This window comes from Mastigoproctus giganteus, chromosome 1 (genome assembly GCF_048544385.1).
Source record: "Mastigoproctus giganteus isolate SK-2022 chromosome 1, ASM4854438v1, whole genome shotgun sequence".
Taxonomy (NCBI): domain Eukaryota; kingdom Metazoa; phylum Arthropoda; class Arachnida; order Uropygi; family Thelyphonidae; genus Mastigoproctus; species Mastigoproctus giganteus.
Window position 1 is genome coordinate 57,854,210 of NC_143575.1, and position 22,138 is coordinate 57,876,347.

Below are 22,138 nucleotides of genomic sequence, written 5' to 3' on the forward strand. Positions count from 1 at the left end.
AGTTCTTAAATTAATTTTTTTTTCTTTCCTTTTTTTGAAACTGTCCAAAATATCGGTATCATTCGGATATTCAGGTAAAGTAAAGTGTAAACAGAGATAGGGAAAGTTTTCGGAAAAATGTGGATAAAGCACTTCCGCGAAATAACAGATGATTATTTGTGGGGTAAAAGAAAATCACTTTTCTAATTCTCGACTGGGGCGCTTACAGTTGATTCACAGAGGTGTCCAACCTACGACCCGCGAGGAAAGTGAACTAAAACAGCATTTTAAATTTTATTATCAAAAAATTTTTCTCATTAAATGTTTTGTTCAGTAAATGTAATTGTGTATTGTACTTAATTAAATTTTTGAATATTTTCAATTTTACTTTTACATGCAACAAGATATTGAAAATGTAACACACTAAAGAAACTTTGAATTTTTTTGAATATAGCCCGGGTACTGGAAAAGGTTGGACACCACTGCAGCAGAAGGTGGGCCAGAGCCCATTGGCAATACCCCTTGATCTGCTTGCTCACTCTTGACCAGTGCAACTTCTCCGTATGTAGGACAGGTGGTCGGATAGGTTTTACCAGGTACTGCTAAGTTATACAATACTCATCACTTTAGCTCTCTTAATTCGTGCAGCAGAACTAATTGCCTGAAGGCCAGAAATGCGAACAGTTCGCTATGTGAAAATTTTCTTCCCTTAACCGAAACTATTTTAAATGTAACTTCCAAGGGGAATTCAAAATAATTAAACAGAGGTCCAACTGAGTAATTTAGAATTATAAAAATGGTTATACAGTTTTATATAGAAAATATCTTAACAATAGACAGTAAAAAATGCAAATTTAGTTAAATCATTTTAAGCTTATTTGAATAGTAGGTAAATATGTGAAAAAATTTACGAATATTATAAATTTCAAAGTGCATTGCATTCAAATGTCACGCGTCACTGTGCCAGAGGTGTGTGTTAATAAAGGTGCCGGTACGCCGTACCGTCACAAAAAAAGCACTGCAAATTAGTATTAATGTTCCATTATAAATTAGTTTTATAATTGTATTATAATTTCATTTTATTCTTCTGTGTATTTACCTCTAATTCCATCCACCTCAAAAATACCCTTCTGGAACTTTTACAAGTTTAATAGTTGCAATTTAAATTACCTGTTAATACCCAAAAATTACCATTCACCCATCCTTAACACAGAGTTGGGAACACCCAGAATTAGATAAATTATAATTGCAGCCGGACCAGAAAATTAAGGCCGGATGACACCCCAGCAACCTATAAATTTTGGACACAGACTGACATTCCACAATGATCACAGGTAAATACCAGGTGGTTATAAAATAAGTTTTCCTATTCAGGAGACCCTAGTGTCAAAACAGTTACAGTTAGCACTGTGAAAATCGGTGGGTATGTCATTTAGGGTATGGGGAAGCAATTTGTAGAATAAAAAAAATTAGTTCAAATTTCCACCATCAGGGTAAAACGGCACTGCACATACGTAAAAGTTGTCATTTACTTCAAGACACACTGCTTATGCAAATGACATCCTTTTAGATAAAAGCAGAAAGGCCAATGCCACCGTCAATAACCATTTTGGCTCTAACAAAAAAAGGAACTTGCTCCTTTAGTAAACTGTTCTACCAGAATAATAGTAACGCTAATGCTGCACTAGGTGAATAACAGAAACTTACAAAGGTTTGCGTAAAGCACCTTTGACGGCAGTGAGGCTACGAAAACTAATTTTGAAACGACCAGAGAGTTAGGTGTAATTCCAGGCAGGGGACGACACGTATCGGAACGAAGGTAGTGGTGGTTGAAATGGCCTCCAGATCAGAATGCAAAACACTACCAGTCAGTAGTGCCAGAGGTGTGTGTCAAAAGACTTGAACCTTTGTTGGTCTACTGTACGTAAAGTGCTTCAAATAATTTTAGGCTGGTTCCTGTACAAGAACTAAAGTCTTGATCAGCAACAACGAACAGACTTTGCTCTACGATTTCTGGCTTGTATGGAACTTGACGATACATGGACTCGAATGATCTCTTGGTCTGATGAGGCACATTTCACTCTTCGTGGGGCTGTAAATGCACAAAATTGCCGAATATGGGGAATTCTCGTCCATCTGCTGTGCATGAAAGACCACTACAAAGTCTATACATTATAAACTCTGCTGTGGATTCACAGCAGAGTTTATAATCGGACCATTTTTCTTTGAAGAGTCTACACCTCATGGCCCCTTAAGGTGTACGGTAACTGGTGCACGGTACCGCAATCTTCTAAGAGATCACGTTATTCCCGCTCTGCAAGAAAGGCAATGCTTGGAGACTATAGCGTTCATGCAAGATGATGCCCCTCCCAACATTGGTCGACAAGTGAAGGAACTGCTCCTTTCAACATTCAGAAATGATCGCATCATTTCTAGAGACATTCCACAGTTCTGGCCAGCCCGATCACCAGATCTCAATACCTATGATTTCGAGCTAAGGAAATACCTGGAAGACAGTTTACCGTGGCAGCATATAGACGCTTGTCAATTTGAAAGCAAGCATTAAGAAGCATGTAGCCAACATCCCCAATGAGATGCTATGCGAAAGTGTGTTGCACGCAATTCTCCGTTTTCGGAATGCCATCTCAAGTGAAGGAAAGCACATAGAACAATATCTGTAGATTTCTAAGTTCTGAAATTAAAATCTAATCCTAAATTAAGTATTCCATCTCATGTTTACAGTGCCAATTTCTCCCCTCGTGGCAAAAATTAACTAATTTTTTTTCTTCTACATATTGCTTCCCCATACCCTAAATGACATACCCACTGATTTTCACAACGCTATCTCTAACCGTTTTGACACAAGGGTTTCCTGAATTGGGAAACTTATTTTATAACCACCTGGTACTACTGTACTTTATACTGATGCATACCCTTTGGATCCTAATCCCAGTTTGCTATAAATATCAATCTAAAGTAAATTTATTAAATTAAATTTAATTTCAATTACATTTTATTATAATTAGGATATACAAAACTAAAAATGGATAATGCTTTTTAGTAAAACTGTTATTGGGACTACAGAAACAGTATGCATGAGACATTCATTTAATATGGCTATCTGTTCACTCAAAGCCCTGACAAAGTAGCAGAGAGATGGCCAAGTGGATGAATGTAATTTTTTTCCCCTTTTTCCTTCTTCTCTAATTATTTCCTTTCTTCTTCTTCTCAAATTATTTCCTTTCTTCTTCTTCTCAAACTTTTTATTCCTTTTTCAAATTGTTTTTATAATCTTTTAGCTTTATCTTATATTAATTTTTCCATTTCCTCTAACTTTTTATAATCCTTTTAAAACTGCTTTTTAATTTAATTTAACAAGATCTTTAGACGAACCAGCATCTGCTAATACACCAAATTGCAAAGCAGCACCGTTAGGCCATAATGCCTGAAATGCCTTCCACCCAAAATATAAATTACACAACATACACAAACCCAAACATAAATAGGATCATGCCCTAATTCAAACAATTTGCATATAATGTTTAATTGATAACTTTTACAATAGCATTAATGCCACATATCTATAACCACAATACAACTGAAAGTTTATTCCTTTAAAGTGCATAAAACATAAAATTAACAAGTATATATATATGTGTGTGTGTGTGTGTGTCAATATTAAAATACCACTTCTCAGTCCATTTGCCTAATTTTTCTAGTCTTGCTGTAGCGGTATGTCTTGATTCCTGTCATTAACGACCCTGCCAACCTTAAGTTTGATATGCCTTCATCAATATCACTAATAAATGATATTGAAAATGATAAGGATCTGGGCACTGACTACCAAGGAACTATAGGAATAACATTAGTCCAAGAAGAGCAGTGTCCATTTATAATCCAGATTTACTCTGTCTCTTACACTTTACTATCCTTTTATCCATAGGTAAATTCTAGGGCTTGCATAAAACCGAGAAATTTCAAAATCGAGTTTAATCGAAGTTTACTCTTAAAAGTGGTTTTAAAACCGATTTTCTCAGACTTAGGGAAAATAATTAAAAGCTTATAACACAGGTATTTATTTTATCTTGGGTAGATTGTACAAATCGTAATCAAATATTTTAAACAAAATCTATCACCTCTTATAATAAAAAAAAGATAAAAAAATTAAAATGCTCCAAAAAGGTAACCAGCTTGAGATTATACAAAATTACAAATTGTATTCAAATCCTTTGAATAAAAACTATACTCTCGTATAGTAAACAAAAAAATAATAAGCCCTATAATAATAATGATAAATAAATAAAGTGAAAAAAAACAGCTTGGGGAAATTACTTTACTATTTATTGCTCAGATTTTTTTCTGAAAATGATCCTTTAAAAAACACAGTATATTAAGCATTTTTCCTGATAGACTTGACCTTATTTTTGTGTTAAAGAGACCAGTGATCGAAAACACTCTCTCAGATTGGACACTTGTTGGTTTAATGGTCAGCAGTGCTCTATAAACTTTCTCCAGCTTTTCATTTATACTGCTAGTTGCCTCCAAAATTTTAAATTCTTTGCTGATTTCCAATTCACTCGGATATTTTGAAGGCTCTTCAGTTAATCTCTTTATTACACTATCATACTCTCTCATGAGTGTATCTCCAACATCGGAACTAGACGAGTCTTTGTTTTCTTCTAAAAGAACAGTTCGTTTATTTTCAGTTTCTTCATTCAACGCTAAGACTCCTTCGGAATGTTTTGCAAGTAATCTCTGATAAATCTCTTCAGCATCCTTTTTCAAAACTTGCTTACTTGGAAAATCAAAAGTTCTTGAACCTGAATCTTCTTTCCTAAACTTTTTGGGGTTGTGTAGATAGCTCAGCAAAGCCACAGTTTGGCAATTTCGTCTTGCATTGTAATGCTGCAAAAGGCTTTGGTGAAACTTTAAAGCAAATGGGTTTTCTGCTGTATCAAGCTTAGCAAGCAGAAATTCTATTGAAGACTCTGCTTTAAGTAAGTCTGTATCTTCTGAGGTTATGGCCTTCAGAATCATTTCAACTGGTCGCAAAGTTTCACATAGAAATTCAAGTGTTTTCCAGTCATCGTCAGACACAGCTTCAGTTGACAGTACTGCATATAGAGCATTTGGAATGCAATTTTTCAATTTCAAAAATCTCTCAATCATATAATATATTCTTTATAATATATAATATATATTAATATTTTATAATATATAATATATATATTCTTTATCATATAATATATATATAATTATATTCTTTCCCATTAAAGTTTGCTTTAACAAAATTTTGTAATGTCATTTTTGGTAGGCGATTTTCGAAAAAGCTTGCAAATTTTTCTGACTTTGTTAATAGTTTGTGCAATATTGGCCATTGGATTGAAGAAATAAATGAGCTCATTGGTAAAGTCGGTTTGATAAAGCATGCCTTGCTGTCTTTCTTGAACTTCTTCATTATCACTACTTTCTTCATTATTTTCATTTTCTTCATTGTCTTTGGGAGACTCAGAGACTGTGGCCCCATAATTGATTGCTTTTTCATAAAGTACATCTTTTTTTTTTTTTTTTTTTTATGAAAACCCCAAACACGAAAGGTATCAAAACCTATAGTACTTAGTACCGTGCAGGGGTTGAAGGAGAAGTATGGGGGGGGGGGGGCAATAGCGGACTAAGATCGGTTGAGGCCCCGGGTGCAGAAGAAAATATTGGGGCCCTTAAAAAAAAAAGAGAGACAGGGAAAATAAAAATACATGTTAACCATTTTTTTAAATAAATAAAAAATATTATGTACTATTAATGTTTTATTTCCAAAAAAATTGAATATAATATATGTATAATATAATTAATAATAGCATAATAATAATCACAAAGTTTTGAACTAATAGTTGAACATATTAGTTCAACTAATTTGTTGGGGTTTTGCGTGGGTCCTTCTTAAGTCGGGGCCCAGGGCGCGTGCCCGGTGCGCCCGCCGTTAAATCCGCCTCTGGGGGGGGGATGCCGGAAACTTTGCTCTAGAGACTAAACATGGGTTTCACCACTTCAAGCCTCCAATAAGCAAAGTGGTAGTATTTCACCGGTTGATGAAAGTCATCTACCACATCTATAACTGACAGATGTATACAATGGGCTATACATTGTATAGCCCATATAATTTGCTTGCCAAACTTAATCATCATTGCTGCTTCATCAGTGGTGCAGGCAACAATATCCTCATCCAAGTTCAAACCAAATCCCTTCAAGCGTCCATTCACAATTTGCTCAGTTCTTCTGCTATCAAGTGAACCATTAATCTCAATAAGACCTAACGACCAATGATTGTCTTTTGAATGCACATTTATATTCATATACATTTTATTTTGTATTGACGTATATTCATTTTTTTTTTTTTTTTTTTATATTCATCAATGAATACCGTGCACCCAAAACCAATGAATTTTTGAAATGCTGAATGAGTTCTTCTTTAGTTTTATAATAATTCAGAACCATATTTTTAATTCCATTCACTGAGGCTGGTGGTAATTTATCGTATTTATTTCTCTGAAGGTGAAGGCTTGATTGTATAAACTCACTCTTGGCAATTGAATTAACAGAAAATCCATCTAAAGCAGCTAATTTTGAAATCTTCTTCCATAGATTTTTTTAACGATAAAGTTTTCTAATGTTCTTACCATTTTACGGGAGGTTCACTGTTATCTTGTTTAATGTCAATCTGATGCATTTTCTTTAAATGCAACATCAAAGATGATGTAGATCCTCCAGACGACTTCATTATCTTCCGACATTTCGAACATTGTGCTTCATCTTTACTTTTTTGAGCAAAATAATTCCATACATTTGATTTCATCTTAGACATATTAAGAGTAATAAATATTAATTAGTAGGAATTTATATCACCGACAATTTTAAATAAAAATATTGAAGATAACAAAGGCACAATACTATGCGTCACTCCCGCAAGCAATGAATGAAGAGTCTAAACGAGGCAAGTTTCAAAATTTTCACGAAAGAAATTTTTTATTTATTTACTTGCAATTTTTTTTCCCCAATTAAATCTATTGTAATTTTCAAAATTACATAAAAGCTAAATTTGGTGAAGCTGCTTTTTGTAGAACATTTGATCGCAAATTTAATAGGAATAAAGAAGCAAAAAACTTTCTACGATTGAAATTTGATGCAATATTCAGCGATCTGTTTCTAGTGGGTAACCATCAATAAGGCGCGTTCCACAACTCACTCAGTCGTAAATGAGTACACCTGCATCGTGCCATGATACAGGTGGGAAGATAAAAGGTACCCCTCCTAGATTTAGGCCACTTGCCCATGAGATTCGTACCTAAACATAAAATAAAATAAAATAAAAACATGTTTAAAACAAAGCAGTTGAACGATCCAGACAAACGAACAAACAAAAGAAAATGTGCGTAACAAAAAACTATATTCGAGGGCTAACTAAAAAAATATTCGAATCCGGTTTTTGAAGCTCGGTTTCGGTTTTAACAACTCAATATGAAAACCGGATTTAACCAGTTTATAAAACCGGTTTGCAAGCCCTAGTAAATTCCCTCAATGCCACACTGCTCCAATTTATATAACAGTCATACATGAAGTACTATATCATATCATTTATAAATATTGAAAACAGTAAGGTGCCAAGCATTGAACTCTGAGGGATGCCAATAATAACATCAGTGCAAGAGTGGTGCCCACTTATAACAACCATCTGCCTTCTACTCAGCTATCCTTTTATCCATAGCAGTAACTTGCACCTAATGCCACAATATTCCAATCTGCATAGCAGTATTGAAAATCTAAGTACAGTAAACCCTTGCTAATCCAGATTTACTGGGGGCGGGGTCATCCGGATTAAGCAATAGTAGGGATTAGTGAAGCAAAAGATGAAAAAAAAAAAAAAAACTTAGAAAAAATTTAATGGTATAGGTAATGCTGATGAAAATAAATAAATATCACTGCAGAGCTTTTATTTAAAAACTAAAAAAAACCAATACATTTATCCATCGATAGAAGACTCAGAAGTTGTACTTTTTTTTTTAATGTAAATTCATGAATGTTTCTTCAAACCTGCATTAAAAACTAATGCAGGTTTGAAGAAACTGTACAGTTTTGTCTAAACAAACCTCTGCTGCTGTTCTTTAATTAGGATCTCCCTCACAATTCTTAGGTGTTCATAATACCACTACAATTTTTGATTTGTTGAAGTCCACATAATTGATTACTGCATCAATACCATCTCTTGAAGAGATGGTATTGATGCAGTACAGTACAGTTCAAACTGTACAGTTTGAAGAAACTGTACAGTTTTGTCTAAACAAACCTCTGCTGCTGTTCTTTAATTAGGATCTCCCTCACAATTCTTAGGTGTTCATAATACCACTACAATTTTTGATTTGTTGAAGTCCACATAATTGATTACTGCATCAATACCATCTCTTGAAGAGCTAAGAAGTTTCTTCTTAATTGTATATTCTTGTAGTTCATCTAGTTCGTTATCTGGTTCTTCCATAGCAGAATATTTAACATCTGCAGCAATTTCTTCCTCTGTTAGAAGCTGAAATCCAGGATCTCCACTTCCAGTTCAAGCCAATCTTGAGTTACTTTCTTGCATTATTTCAGTCTCTCCAGCTGCCCTCAACATAGTCTAAAAGTCCTCTGGCTTTAATCCCTTAAAGACAATATCACCATCTGCATTTTGCAAGAGTTTTTTTTTCAGCCATTCACTAAAGTTTCCTTTTCACTAAAGTAGGTATGCACAAAAGTCTTGATGATGCAGCTGCTTCAGGTGCAAGTTCAAATGCAAGAATAAGATTGTGGAAGGATACATATAAAGAAAATATAAGACCTTTTATTGCTCTAATTTAATGATGGGTATAATTCACAAACCAGAAATAAAGCTGTACTGGATAAGGGACTGTATGCAGTACCTCATATTGCAAATACTATGTCCATGAAGAGGTTCCAGGTGCTGCTTTGGTATCTATAACCAATAACAACAATGTGGATCGGCTGAGAAAAATTAGGTTGGTCTTGAAATTGCTGTACTCTTCATTCAGAACCTGTATGTCAGAGCAGAAAATTTCTGTTCATTAAATCCCTTATGCTCTTCACAAGAATAGCTGGACTTTTTTGTATATAGTGGTCAAATAGAAGAGAGACAAGGGGATGTGCCACTGAAGCCTGTCAGCCATTCATTGATTACAAAACTTGTGATTTGTCCAGAATTAATACATATAGGCTACAGTGTTTTCGTGGACAGGTGGTTCACAAGTCCCACACTATTTCAAGAATTGCAACAATATATGGGTTTGCAGCATGTGGAACTGTAAATCTGTTAAGAAAAGAAATACCAAGGGACTATCTGCAAAAGTGGAGAAAAGAGATGCTTCTTTGTTACAGGCAACTTATCAGCAACAAAGTGGCGTGACATCAGGCAACTTATCAGCAACAAAGTGGCGTGACAAAAAAAGGATGTCTCAATGCTATCTACAATCCAAAGGAACAATAAATGATATTGCAAAAACTGAGAGAAAGACAAAAGAAGTAGTGAAGAAATACCATAATTTAATACAATTGCACCATTGGAGGAGTGAACAAGTTGGATCAAAAAATAAAACCATATGAGTGCCTCAGAAAAAGTTAGGTGGTACAGTAAACTTTCGTATTTTCTCATAGTAAATGCAATGTAGCATTTATTACGGACATTGCCATAGCAAATGCACACATGTGTATGAGAAAAGTAGTAGACAAAAGGAATCCCTCCTACAGTTTGGCAAAAAGTGATTCGTGAATTTTAAGAAAAAGTGGAGAGGACATATTTTCGTGAGGGAGGAAGGTGATCAGGGACTGATCTGCCTAAAGCCTTCTTTACTTATGTAAACTCTAAAAGGAAGGGGATGAATCAGATTGGTCCAATTTATATCAAAGGATCGACTGTTAATGATCCTGCTCAAGTAGCTGACAAACTGAATGAGTAATTTGCATCTACATTCACACATCAGGAATTCTGTAGGGAAGTGGAGGCCAGAAGTTTATCACACTCTAACAGGGATCTAAACGATTTTATAATAAATGAGAGGAAAGTGGAGGAGAAATTGTTGAAGTTAAACATAAGAAAGGCATCTGAGGTGGATGGGATCTATCCAGTTACATTAAGGAGAGGCAGCAAAGAAAGTAAGCAAACCCTTAGCCATAATTGTGAGAGCATCTATGGACTCAGGGGAGGTCCCCACGGACTGGAGATGTGCAAATGTATCCCCAATTCACAAGGTGGGACAAAGGGTGACATGAGTAATTACACACCTGTCAGTTTAACTTCTGTTCCAGGGAAAATAATGGAGCCTGCTTAAAGAAGCAATGCATGATCATCTAGACAAGACTGCAGTTATAGTTTAGGCATAGCATGGGTTTGTTAATGGGAAATTTTGTCTAACCAATTTGATTAGATACCATGATGTGGACACAAAGGAACTGTATGCAAAAAATAATTTTATATACTTTGATTTCAGGAAAGCTTTTGATACTGTTGCACATAAAAGACTGATGTTCAAATTGGAGCAGTGTGGCATTAAGGGCAAGTTGCTGCAATGAATAAAGGGATGGTTGAGTGGGAGAAGACAGAGCGGTTATCAATGGACACTGCTCTTCATGGACTAATGTTATTAGTGTTTCGGTGTTGAGCTCATTGTTGTTTTCTACATTTATCAATGATATTGACGAAAGTATATCAGGCTTAATGTCCAAGTTTGTGAATGATACAACGGCTGGCAGAGTTGTTAATGACAGTAATGATTATTTTAGCTAAAAAAGCAAAAAAAAATTTTAGCTTTTTAGTAAACTGAAAATTTGTTTATTAATTATTATTTGTTACACTCAATTACAAAATATCAAATAAAAATAATGATGTTGTTGTTATTTGATTTTTAGGAGCATTAGCAACTAAGGCCATATTGCTCCGTGATATGCGGTGGTCATTCCCTGACCTTTCCGCATCCTCCGTATTTGGTGGTCACAGGCTCGAATCCCGGTCTAATCAAGAAGCGTGTGCTACGCACTGCTGCTCCTTCCCACCTGGCTACGGAGGCGCCTTAAAAATAATGAGAAATCAATATTTTTATCATATTTCTTAGAATTTTCAAGGTCATTCATTCCTCCAAATTGAAACACAAATACCCGCATGAAATCTGGCAAATGCAACAGACACACATCTGGATTTTTGTCAGCTGTTCACATTTAGTTTCTTCAGTGCTCACAAAATGAAAGCTCTACAGTAGGCGCTCACAAATGCCACGTCAGTATGAAAGATGGATATACAATAATCACAGATGCTACCGCTTTCCTAGTATATGTTAAATTCCAAAAAAAGACTGATTTCTCATAATTCATAGTAAATCGAAATAAAAACAGTAAATACTGTATAATTATTTAAAAAATACTGATGGGACAAGAGAGGATCTGACTTAATTTCAAATTTAAAAAATAATACAAAAATTTTAAAAAGGTGGCTCTATCAGATGCCATGTGAGCATCGAAAAATTAAAAACAGGTTTTTAAAAGGTACTGATGTACAATTGGTATGTAGTTCGTATGGTAATCTTGAATCATTAGTTTGAAATAGGGACTCAGTATTCCCAAGGTACACGATATTAATAATAACACTGATTCTACTATCGATGTCAGACAGACTGTCATGTATAGATTAGCAGTGGGCATAATTCAATGATTTCCATAATTGAATGATAACTAATCAAGAGATTTCAATAATCAGATGATTATCAGTTACTAACTACCAATCCTTTGATTACATTATTCAAGTGATATAACTGAATAAAATAACCAAATGATGTAACTGAATGATATAATTTGGTTACACTGTTCAAATAATTAAATTGAATAAAATAATCAAATGAAATAACCAAATGGCATGATCAAATGAAGTAACCGAATGATAAGATCATATGAAATGATTTGACGATATCATTCAAATGATATAACTGAATGTCATATTGAATGATTTGCCATAAGCAAATGAATCATTAAAACGATATGAATATAATCAAATGATTTGTTAAAAGTGGAATAACCAATTATGCTCATCACTTATATACACTGGAAGTACAACAGTCAGTTCAGTAAAAATAAATAAATAAACACTACCATAATTATAAGTTTTGGCAAGATATTCACAGACAGAATTAAATCAACATTCAAAACAAGCCATAATGCAATTAAAATAATAAATTTTCTGTTTATATTCTGGGTTTACCACATAAGGTTCAAGAAGTTTACAAGATAAGAGAGAATATGAGAACATTATCAATATTCAGCAGTCACCTTGTCTTGAACCACAGTCACTCACATGTACTTCTGTACCCTCAAGCTTGATCACTTGGCTATGGCAGCCTCTAAATGTTCTGTTTACATTGAAGCACAATCACTAGGTCAAAGGAGTTTACAGTTAATCATTTCAACAATGAATACAATTGTTAACTATATTTAGCAGTCACACACATTCAAATGACAATACCTCCATATCTCATGCTTGACCACTAGACAATGCTGTTATCACTGATAAGGTTTGAAAATCAGCTCTTTGATCTTACATAAAAAATTCAAAGCGCTTTTCAAAAACAAAATTCTCCAAAGAAATGTACTGCCTTTAGTGCCTATCACAAATTAAATTTCACAGATTAAGCAATGTCTTGCCTGCCAACATCTGTGTGTTTGCAAACAAACATCACTATGTGATATTAGCATTAGTTGAAGTATGATGCAAGAAAGCAAGCTTATACAGCATTAGCAAAAAAAAAAAAAAAAAAAAACACTCTTCCCATTTCACCCATCCAGTCACTCCAAATGTTTTTTTGGTTCAGCCTTAAATTTATTTAAGCTATCAACTTCCACAACAACAGATGGAAGTCTGTTCGGGCAATAAACCACCAGCTGGCCAAAGGCAAACTTCGGCACATCTATTCTACAACTGTCTTTCCTCAATTTGAATCTATGCCCACTCAGGTTCTTAATCTGAGCAAGTGGAAGTATCCCATCAGCATTGGGCCTGCTCAAACCATTCAAGGCCTTATACATCTCAATCAGATCACATCACAGGTGCCTAGTCTCCAGATGCTGCAACTTGCAGAATTTAAGCCTCTCTTGGTAACAGCATCGCTTTGTTCCTCTCACCAATCTTCTTGCCCTTCTCTGCACTCATTCTAGCAACTCCACATCCTTCCTAAAATGAGGCCTCCAGACCTGTACGCAAGGTGTGGCCTGATCATTGCCTTATACAAAGGAATAATCACCTCCTTGTCTCCACTAGAAAATTCCTATATATCGTTGACAAAAATCCATGACCTGTTCTGGCAGCCCATCTGCACTGCTCAGAGAACTTCATATCTGACTGCACAATTACCCCCATGTCTTTTTCATTCTCCACCTCCCTGAGTGTAGTACCACACAGTTGATATGTTTCTCTTCAGTTACTGCTACCCCATATGCAGTACTTTGCATTTGTCACTGTTAAACTTCAGTTGTCACTTCTCAGCCCATCTGCCTAACTTTTATAGATCATGTTGCAGTAGTATACTGCCTTTACTGTCATTAACAACCCTGCCAACTTCACCTACAAACTTCGACATTAACCTAATTCTTGGCCTTATACACCTCAATCAGATCACCTCACAGGTGCCTTAGTCTCCAGATGCTGCAACTGGCAGAACTATCTAAACAACAATGGGCCTGGCACCAAACCCCAGGGGACTCCACTAATAACATTAGTCCACGTAGAGCAGCTGTTTCCACAACAACAGGTGGAAGTCTGTTCCAGCAATAAACCACCCACTGGCTAAAGGCAAACTTCGGCACATCTATTCTACAACTGTCTTTCCTCAATTTGAATCTATGCCCACTCAGGTTCTTAATCTGAGCAAGTGGAAGTATCCCATCAGCATTGAGCCTGCTCAAACCATTCAAGGCCTTATACACCTCAATCAGATCACCTCGCAGGTGCCTAGTCTCCAGATGCTGCAATTGGCAGAACTCTTGGTAACAGACCCCATTTTTCCTCTCACCAATCTTGTTGCCCTTCTCTGTACTCGTTCTAGCAACTCTATGTCCTTCCTAAAATGAGGCTTCCAGACCTGTTTGCAGTACTCAAGGCCCACTCAACCCTTTATCCACTGCAACAACTTGCCCTTAATGCCATACAACTCCAATTTGTACAGCAGTCTTCCATGTGCAACAGTATCAAAAGCTCTTCTGAAATCCAAGTATATGATATCAAATTATTTTTTGCATCGAGTTCCTTTGTGACCACATCGTTGTATCCAATCAAATTAGTCAGACAAGACTTCCCCTAAACAAACCCATGCTGTGTCTGAACTATTACTGCAGTCTTGTCTAAGCGATCCTGCATCACTTTTTTAAGTAGTGACTCCATTATTTTTCCCAGAACAGAAGTTAAACTAACAGGTCTATAATTATTTGTCTCACTCTTTGAACCCCCTTTGTGAATTGGGGATACATTTGCACATCTCCAGTCCATGGGGACCTTCCCTGAATCTAAAGAATGTTCTCATAATTATGGCTAAGGGTTTGCTTACTTCCCTCACTGCTGCCTTCAATATAACTGGATAGATTCTATCTACCCCAGGTGCCTTTTTATAATGGTCAAACTCCAACATACTAAGAATAAGAGTCCCATATATGGGACTCTTATTCTCTCTGCTCTAGCTGAAGATAAGTCTCCAAGAAACCAGTCCTGTTCTAGTGCTTTGATTTGGTTTCTGCCTTTATTTTCTGCTTTGTAAATTTTAGGTCATAAATTTGACCATCCATTGACAGCATGAACACCTTCACATGGGAATTTTATTAAATGTATAAATGTCTGTCTTTTTATTGTCTTTCCAATAAATTTAGTATTTTTGGAAGGGCTTTTCCAAAGATACTTAATTTAAAAAAAAAAGCGATTCCGAAATCGCTATGAAAATTAAGTGGGATTTAAGCATATTTATTAGTATTCTCAAGGTAATAAATTTGTTACACCATCTGTTGAAATTCTGTTGCAAAATTTTGAAATATTGCTTTGTAAATTCAAATGAATTATTTGAATTTACAAAGAATTATTCATATTAATTAAATAAGATGACAGAATATGCTGCTCTGAGGTGAAACTATAAATCCCCCCAGCCAGACTGCCAAATGGTCCACATATCTAACCACCAAACAAAACCAGCCATCAAGTCCCCACGGGGTGTCAGACCTGGCAGTATGTTAGTTTTTCCACTGTTGCACCTATTTTATTATTTTTAAGCTTCTTTAAACTCAAAAAAATTAATAACAAATAAATAATAATAATATAAGTATTCAAGCAAAGGGTAGATAATATGCAGAACTTACAAATCAACTCAATATAACCTAAAATTACACAACTTCCTGAGACAATCTGCCTCTTTTGCAGTTAGTGCTTTTGAAGGTTAATGGATTTGTGAACTCAAATGCCAAAACAATAATCATAAAATAATATTAAATAAAATGAAATAAAAAAAAAATCCTTTTATTTATAACACTTCTTTGAAACATCTTATGATTATTTTAGAAACATTTATATTCATAAGTAATTCTAAAATAATTTCTTTCAATCCAATACAGTATTATTATTATTAATAGCATATATGAGTAAAAAATTCACTTAAAATCTCAAAAAAAGTAAATCGCTTCCATAGATACTGCCATCACAACTTTACAGAAGTTCATTTACTTTTTTTTTATGGAAAATTATAATTCAAAATTTGATAACACAGTATTGCATATGCAGATATCTCTAATTCTGAAAGAATTCACCGGCAATGCTAACCTGATCAATTCAACTCTGTTTTATTTTGCCTATTGCTACGTTGAACTACCCCTACAATCCCAACCTGGCATTAAAAACACTTCTTCGAAACAAATAAATGTTAACAATGCCTTAAAATTGTTTATTAAAAATTATCTTTAAAAAAGGAAGAAAGTGAACAATGTAAAATATAACTACAAGCAGTTCGTGGTTAAAAGACTTAAGTAAATTCTCCTGAGGACATACATGCCTTACTGCCGTAAAGCATGTGCAATGCAGCAATAATCGTTAATACTAATGATATAACGGTATCAATGTTCTGACTTTGTTTACATCCCTTTGAAATGTGTTATTTAAATGACAACTCTTTCAAAAAAAAGAAAAAAAAATGAGAAAAAGAATACTTACGCAATCAAATAATTCGGCAAAAACAAATAAAACGCGTTGCAAAAAAAAAAAACGTGAATATTATAAATTCATATAAAAATAAACATGTCATATATGGCATGTTTCATCAGCTATTACCAAATGAATTTATTCGAAATTCAATGAAGCCTACCATCAATTCGGAATCGCTGAATTCAATAATCTCGGTGGAAAAATTCTCAACATCAGATAAATGTCAATCACGCACACACCTACATACAAACCCGTGTATCAGAAGTTGGAGACGCAGAAAATCACCAATCTTGTGTGCGTGTGTGACACACACAAAACGCGTGCACATAAAGGTAAAAGGGATGATATACCAACTCATCGAATAACCAATAATCTATCAAACCGGTCATTATCCCTCATATATAGCACACATTCCAACTGTTTTTCAATTACCTTATGTTACACATCAATCCGACAAACATTCATAAAAATTTAAAAATGTGGGAATAAATTAAAATAACAATATCTCTTCCTACTTACATCATATTTCAAATAATTCCATATTATCAGCTTTCACATCATCACCCACAACAATTTCATACTCCACCATCTTGTTCAATTTAACATCACCAAACAGTGTTAGTACAAAATACTGCTCTTCGAAGTCTAATGTGACGTCACTTTTTTTTAAGGTAAGACGCTAGATGGCGCTGAGAGTGATGCACTACAACAATGATCCATAAGAGAATTCAAAATATTCACATTTCAAAAAATCCAGGAAATTACAAGTTTCCCTGCCTTTGTCCACCTAAGACACGGATTGACTACATAAACATTTGGAATCTACATGTTTCGAAGCATGCCAAGGTTTACGGAAGAGATAAGGCAGATTTAATTCTAAAAAATACCACGCAGAGGAACAATGGTCACACAAACATATTAATAACAACAATCATATAATAACAACAATGCATTCCAGTTAGGCGCAGTCTCTGTGATCCTAAGGAATTGGAAAATCGAATAGAAATTTGGAATATACAAATTGCAAATTTGTACATTCCAAATTTGAATTCACATAAGATGTGAAACATGCTCACGAAAAAAAAAAAAAATTTAGTTGTAAAACTTACCAACAGAGAACCATAATTGCACCAATTTATGCAAGGCCATGCGTTTTCACCTTGTCGGATTAAATACACCACAACACAGGGCACTCTGCATTTCAAAAATAATGATTCGAGTCAGTGTGTCCCATTGTAACGTTGAAATGAGACACAAAAATAAAAAGAGCACGAATATAGATTATTTGGAGAAAAAAATAGACCAGACCTTAGGAAGTTTACTTTTTGGTCAGCGTGTTATTTACGCCTAGAATAAATTGCCTTCCTAAGAGATTAGGTTGATAGTCTGGTGAAATTTAAAGCACAATTGTATCAATGTCCAGTTCCCTGGATGCAGGAAAACTATTGACAGCTTGGTTAACCGCATGTACCTACTAGAAGTGAACAGTGCTGTAACTAGATTACTCATACTCATGGCATTAAATCTGCCTTTAATTTCTTAAAGAATTATAGATTATTCTCAATAAGTGGTACAGATTATATCCGGTACCAATTATTGAATGACTGTAAAGACAGCAGACCTGTTAAATTATGGCGATATGATTTACATAAAGTAGCTAATTTTGATTATACATTATTACCCGTTAATTTGAATACATACACATTTCTTATTTGTTAAGGTTATGATTTAGTCTTGAATTAGTTACCAAATAACTATCAGCAAACATCAAGTAAAGAATTAAGTTTTAACAGTTTTAAATAATAAATCAATTAACATTAAATAAATAGATAACTATTAATACTTACACTTCTCTAATGCTGTTTTTACGAAACGAACAGCTTCACATGGCAAGAAAATGGTTTACAATTAATTATATTTATAGATTCAGTACTGTAAAAATTGGAATTTAAACTCCAGTTAGGGTCTCCTAGGACGAATCTAACAGTGCAGAACTAAACTAATATTGGCCCCCAGGACCCTATCACGGAGTTATAATTCTAATAATATTATTGTTAATATAACATGATAACTATATGAGAATTGAATGATTGCATCTAATCCGTATCGTTCAATACCAGGGAAATCGTTCGAGGATGCTCTTGTGGATATTCAAACATATATTTCATATTCCGATTCAAAATATAAACTTACAGTATACATTGACTTTGAAGGTGCATTTGACATTCCATCAGTGTGGTGGAAGTCAGATCTTTCCCAGTTGTGCCATGCTAAGTGTTCTAAGCAAATATATAGCTTGTTTATGAGCTATTCTTCCAAGAGATAGTTAGGATCGAAATAGTGTCATCTTCAAAAGCAGATTATGCACGGTTGCATTTTTTTTTTTTTTTTTTGTTTTTTTTTCTTATACTGGATTGCGGATGACATAGCATTTAAAAAGCAAAACATTATGGTAATAAGAGTAGGTGAGAATTCCACTTTTCAAAATAGCCAGCAGGTGAGGGAGGCTGCAGCTAATGCCGTTAAAAATGATTATAAGGAGATTAAAATACCTAAAATGGGGCCAATTCCAAATAAGGGGGGGGGGGGAGGTCTGGAATTTGAATAAAAGAGGGACATTGATAAATTCTCTAATCAGAATTGCTAAATGCAGCTGGGATAATATATTACAAACCAAATTTTAATGACCCTACAGTATTAATTTATAATGTTCTGAGAGAGTTAACCAAGGAGGACATGATAGATCTTTATGGTAAAAATTTAAAGTATGGTTTTGAAGGAGATGAAGTGTTACAAGATAACTTGTTGATTTTAGTCAGGAACTTAAGCCAAACCACAAATTGGATAATTGGTTTTTTTCTGAGGTTACTAAGGTGTATTTTATAAAAAGAAAGGATGTTTTTGGACTTCTCCCTGTATAAATTTCGAAGATTTACTATTGTATCAAAATGCTTAAATGTCTAAGGATCTAGACTATGGGCACACTGCATAGTACTGTAAGCATAAGTATGTGTCATGTGGCTATTCTACAGAAAATGGGCATGTTTATGCAGCTTGTTGAGAGATCAACCGGACAAATGTGTTAACTGTAAGAGAAGTCAAAAAGATTGCAACCGTTCGGTAGGGGACAAGAACTGTCCTGAATACCAGAAGGCTGTTGAAATATCTAATTCGAATATTAACAAAGAGTAGTCTAAATCATAGGGATGATAGTGGGAGGATTTCTGTGCCCATGGGTACATTGAAAATTATGCAGCAAAACTATCAATATTTTCAAATAGTAATGGTCAGAATGGTTACAAATGAGAGTCAGTATGACATAATACGTACTCAAGAACAATATTATGTGTGTCAAGTTTCTCAAGTAAGGCGGAAAGTTGCAGGGATTCCACTTTCTTCTCTAATTATGCAATCCAGTAGTGATAGACCTAAGTCAGTTGCTATAATTAATAACACTGATATAACCGTTACTAAAATGCAACCGTTTGCATTCAAAGCAATACGTGTTTCAGATTTATTTTTTGGTTTCTCGTTCTGTTTAATGTCCTTATTCCCCCCCCCCTTCTCGGGACATCTGGAAACAATCAATTATATAGAAGATTCTCTGAGTAATACGGCTAATTTTAATCTAATGATTGCTATGGAAGCAAATGCCAAGTTTTTGCTGTGGCACAGCAGTTTCACTGACAAAAGAGGTAGATTATTGGAAGAAATTATATTTACTTATAATCTTAGTGTTCACAATGTACAGGCCATGCCGTATACTTACTTTTTCAACTGCGAACGGACAGTCAAACATAGACGTTACTTTATCTACAACTAATATTTTTAATAAAGTTGATTTGGAAAATTGTTACTGAGACTACGCAGAGGGACCAGAGAGCGATACATTTTATGATAAATTTTGAAAGGTCAGTTATTAATTCTTTCAGTTTTCAAAATATAAACAGCTTTTCAATTAAAACAATGAATTGGGATATGTTTAGACAAGCTCTACGTATAGAATTTGAGGGAGAAACCGGAACACGATTGAATGTTTTAAGTGCTTTAGAATACTCTTCATATATTCGGAATGCTTTCTATAGGCTAACATTTTATGCATGTTAGAGGGGAAAATTGAGCAAGAATATAGTTCCCTGGTGGTCTGAGAAGTTAGCGTATCTTCGTAGAGAAGTTAATTGTACAAGAAGAGATTATCAAAGAAGGCGATCGTTGCCAGCTCAGGAGTCTGAATAGTTTAAAACCAATTACAAATATAAAAAGAAATTATACTGTTAAGCAATTAGGCAGCATAGGACACAATCGTGGCAGAATTTTGTAAAAGAAACAGGAAGTACGCAGCCGTGGGATCTATTGTACAAAATGTCTCATAATAAAGTTTCCTTAGGAGATATATAAGATATGTCACATGCACATACATTAGAACGGTTTTCTTCAGTCCTTACAACAATGAATAGCCTTTATAAGTGTGATTATATCGGACAGGACACTGCACATCAGTTTAAAATAAAATTGGAAAACAGTTCATATAATACCTTCATTGAAACTGCGCTATTTAATATGATTGAGTTGCAATCAGTTAAGAAACAGGTCAGGTTAAATAAATATTTTATTTCAGATTTTGTAGAAAATAAAATAATACTTAGGTTGTTTGAAATTTATCCTGAAATACTGTTAAATACGTATAACAAATGCCTTTTAGAATCAGTTTTTCCAGAAATATGGAAGTTTGAAGAAATATGGATCGTTAAAGAGCATCCTGAAACCAGTGAAGAATCCTTCACAACCAAAGGCATACCAGCCAATATCTTTATTGGCCAATCTAGGGAAGATAAATGCGAGCCTTTTAGCCATTAGATTAAATTAATTATTCAAGGTTAATTGTATAATTGAAACTAATCAATACGAATTTAAACAGGAAAATTCTACTGAAGACTTAGTTCATTATTGTGATACTGCTGCTGCTCAAAATGTTATGTCATAAATATGTTCACAGACTTCAAAGGGGCATTTGATTCACTGTGGTGGGAAAGTGCGTTAAATATGCTAGTAAAGATGAATTGTTTATATCAATTATAAGTAATAAAAAAATATTTTATTAATAGAAAAATATCAGTAAGGGTACGCCATTTAGTTTATGACACATTGGTATACCGTGAATGTCCTCAAGGCTCCGTACTGAGGAGACTTGGACACACAGTATAATCTCGGAGACTTGGACACACAGTATAATCTCGGAGACTTGGACACACAGTATAATCTCGGAGACTTGGACACACAGTCATTCTATAGCATACAATGGTTTGGTAATTTGTGTTCCGTGGTCTTGGAGACATGGATTCAGAAAATATTGGAGGATCTGACTCAATGAGTTACATTACATAAATTGAATATCTCTGTAACAAAAACTAAGTTGATGGTTTTTAAAGGGGCTTTCAATTATGATCGTCCCCCTACTGTGCGTATTTATAATGAAAAAAAAAATTTAAAACCAATAAGTATTTAGGAATAACTACAGATGATAAGTTAAGTTTTGCAGAACATATACAGAATTTAGATAATAAGTAAGAACTTTTAGTGCTCCTATAATTAGGATAACAAGAGCCGAATGGGAATTTAAAAAAAAAAAAAACCTCAGATTGTATTATAAGACAGTTTTCCTGCCAATTGTTTCATATACTGCTGGTTTTTGGTACAGGAGAGCAAATATTGTTAGAATAAAAAATAAATTCAATTCCATACAGAGGGTGATGTTACCAGCAATTAGTCATGTAGTACGACCGTTTCAACAAATGCCCTTCAGGTGATGGCTGAGGTGTTACCCCTGGATTTGCATGTGATGTATATACAGGGATGTGTATCATTAAGGAACGGTAGGGAAGTTAGCTTTATGGGAATAACTTCTAATAC

The 22,138-nt window shown here is 34.5% G+C and overlaps 1 protein-coding gene across 9 annotated transcripts in view; it reads right to left on the reverse strand.

The window, feature by feature from the left end:
- The window catches only part of enc (R3H domain containing protein encore), a 702,629-nt gene extending 685,782 nt beyond the window's left edge, over positions 1–16,847 (reverse strand). For 7 of the 9 annotated variants that reach the window (XM_090373031.1, XM_090373022.1, XM_090373030.1 and 4 more), the window contains exon 1: positions 16,748–16,845. The gene's annotated coding sequence lies outside the window, so the exon portion shown is untranslated. Of the gene's footprint in view, positions 1–16,747 lie in introns of all 9 variants that reach the window. The other 2 variants (XM_090373011.1, XM_090373029.1) reach the window with 2 other exon arrangements.
- Between the last annotated feature and the right edge of the window lie 5,291 nt (positions 16,848–22,138).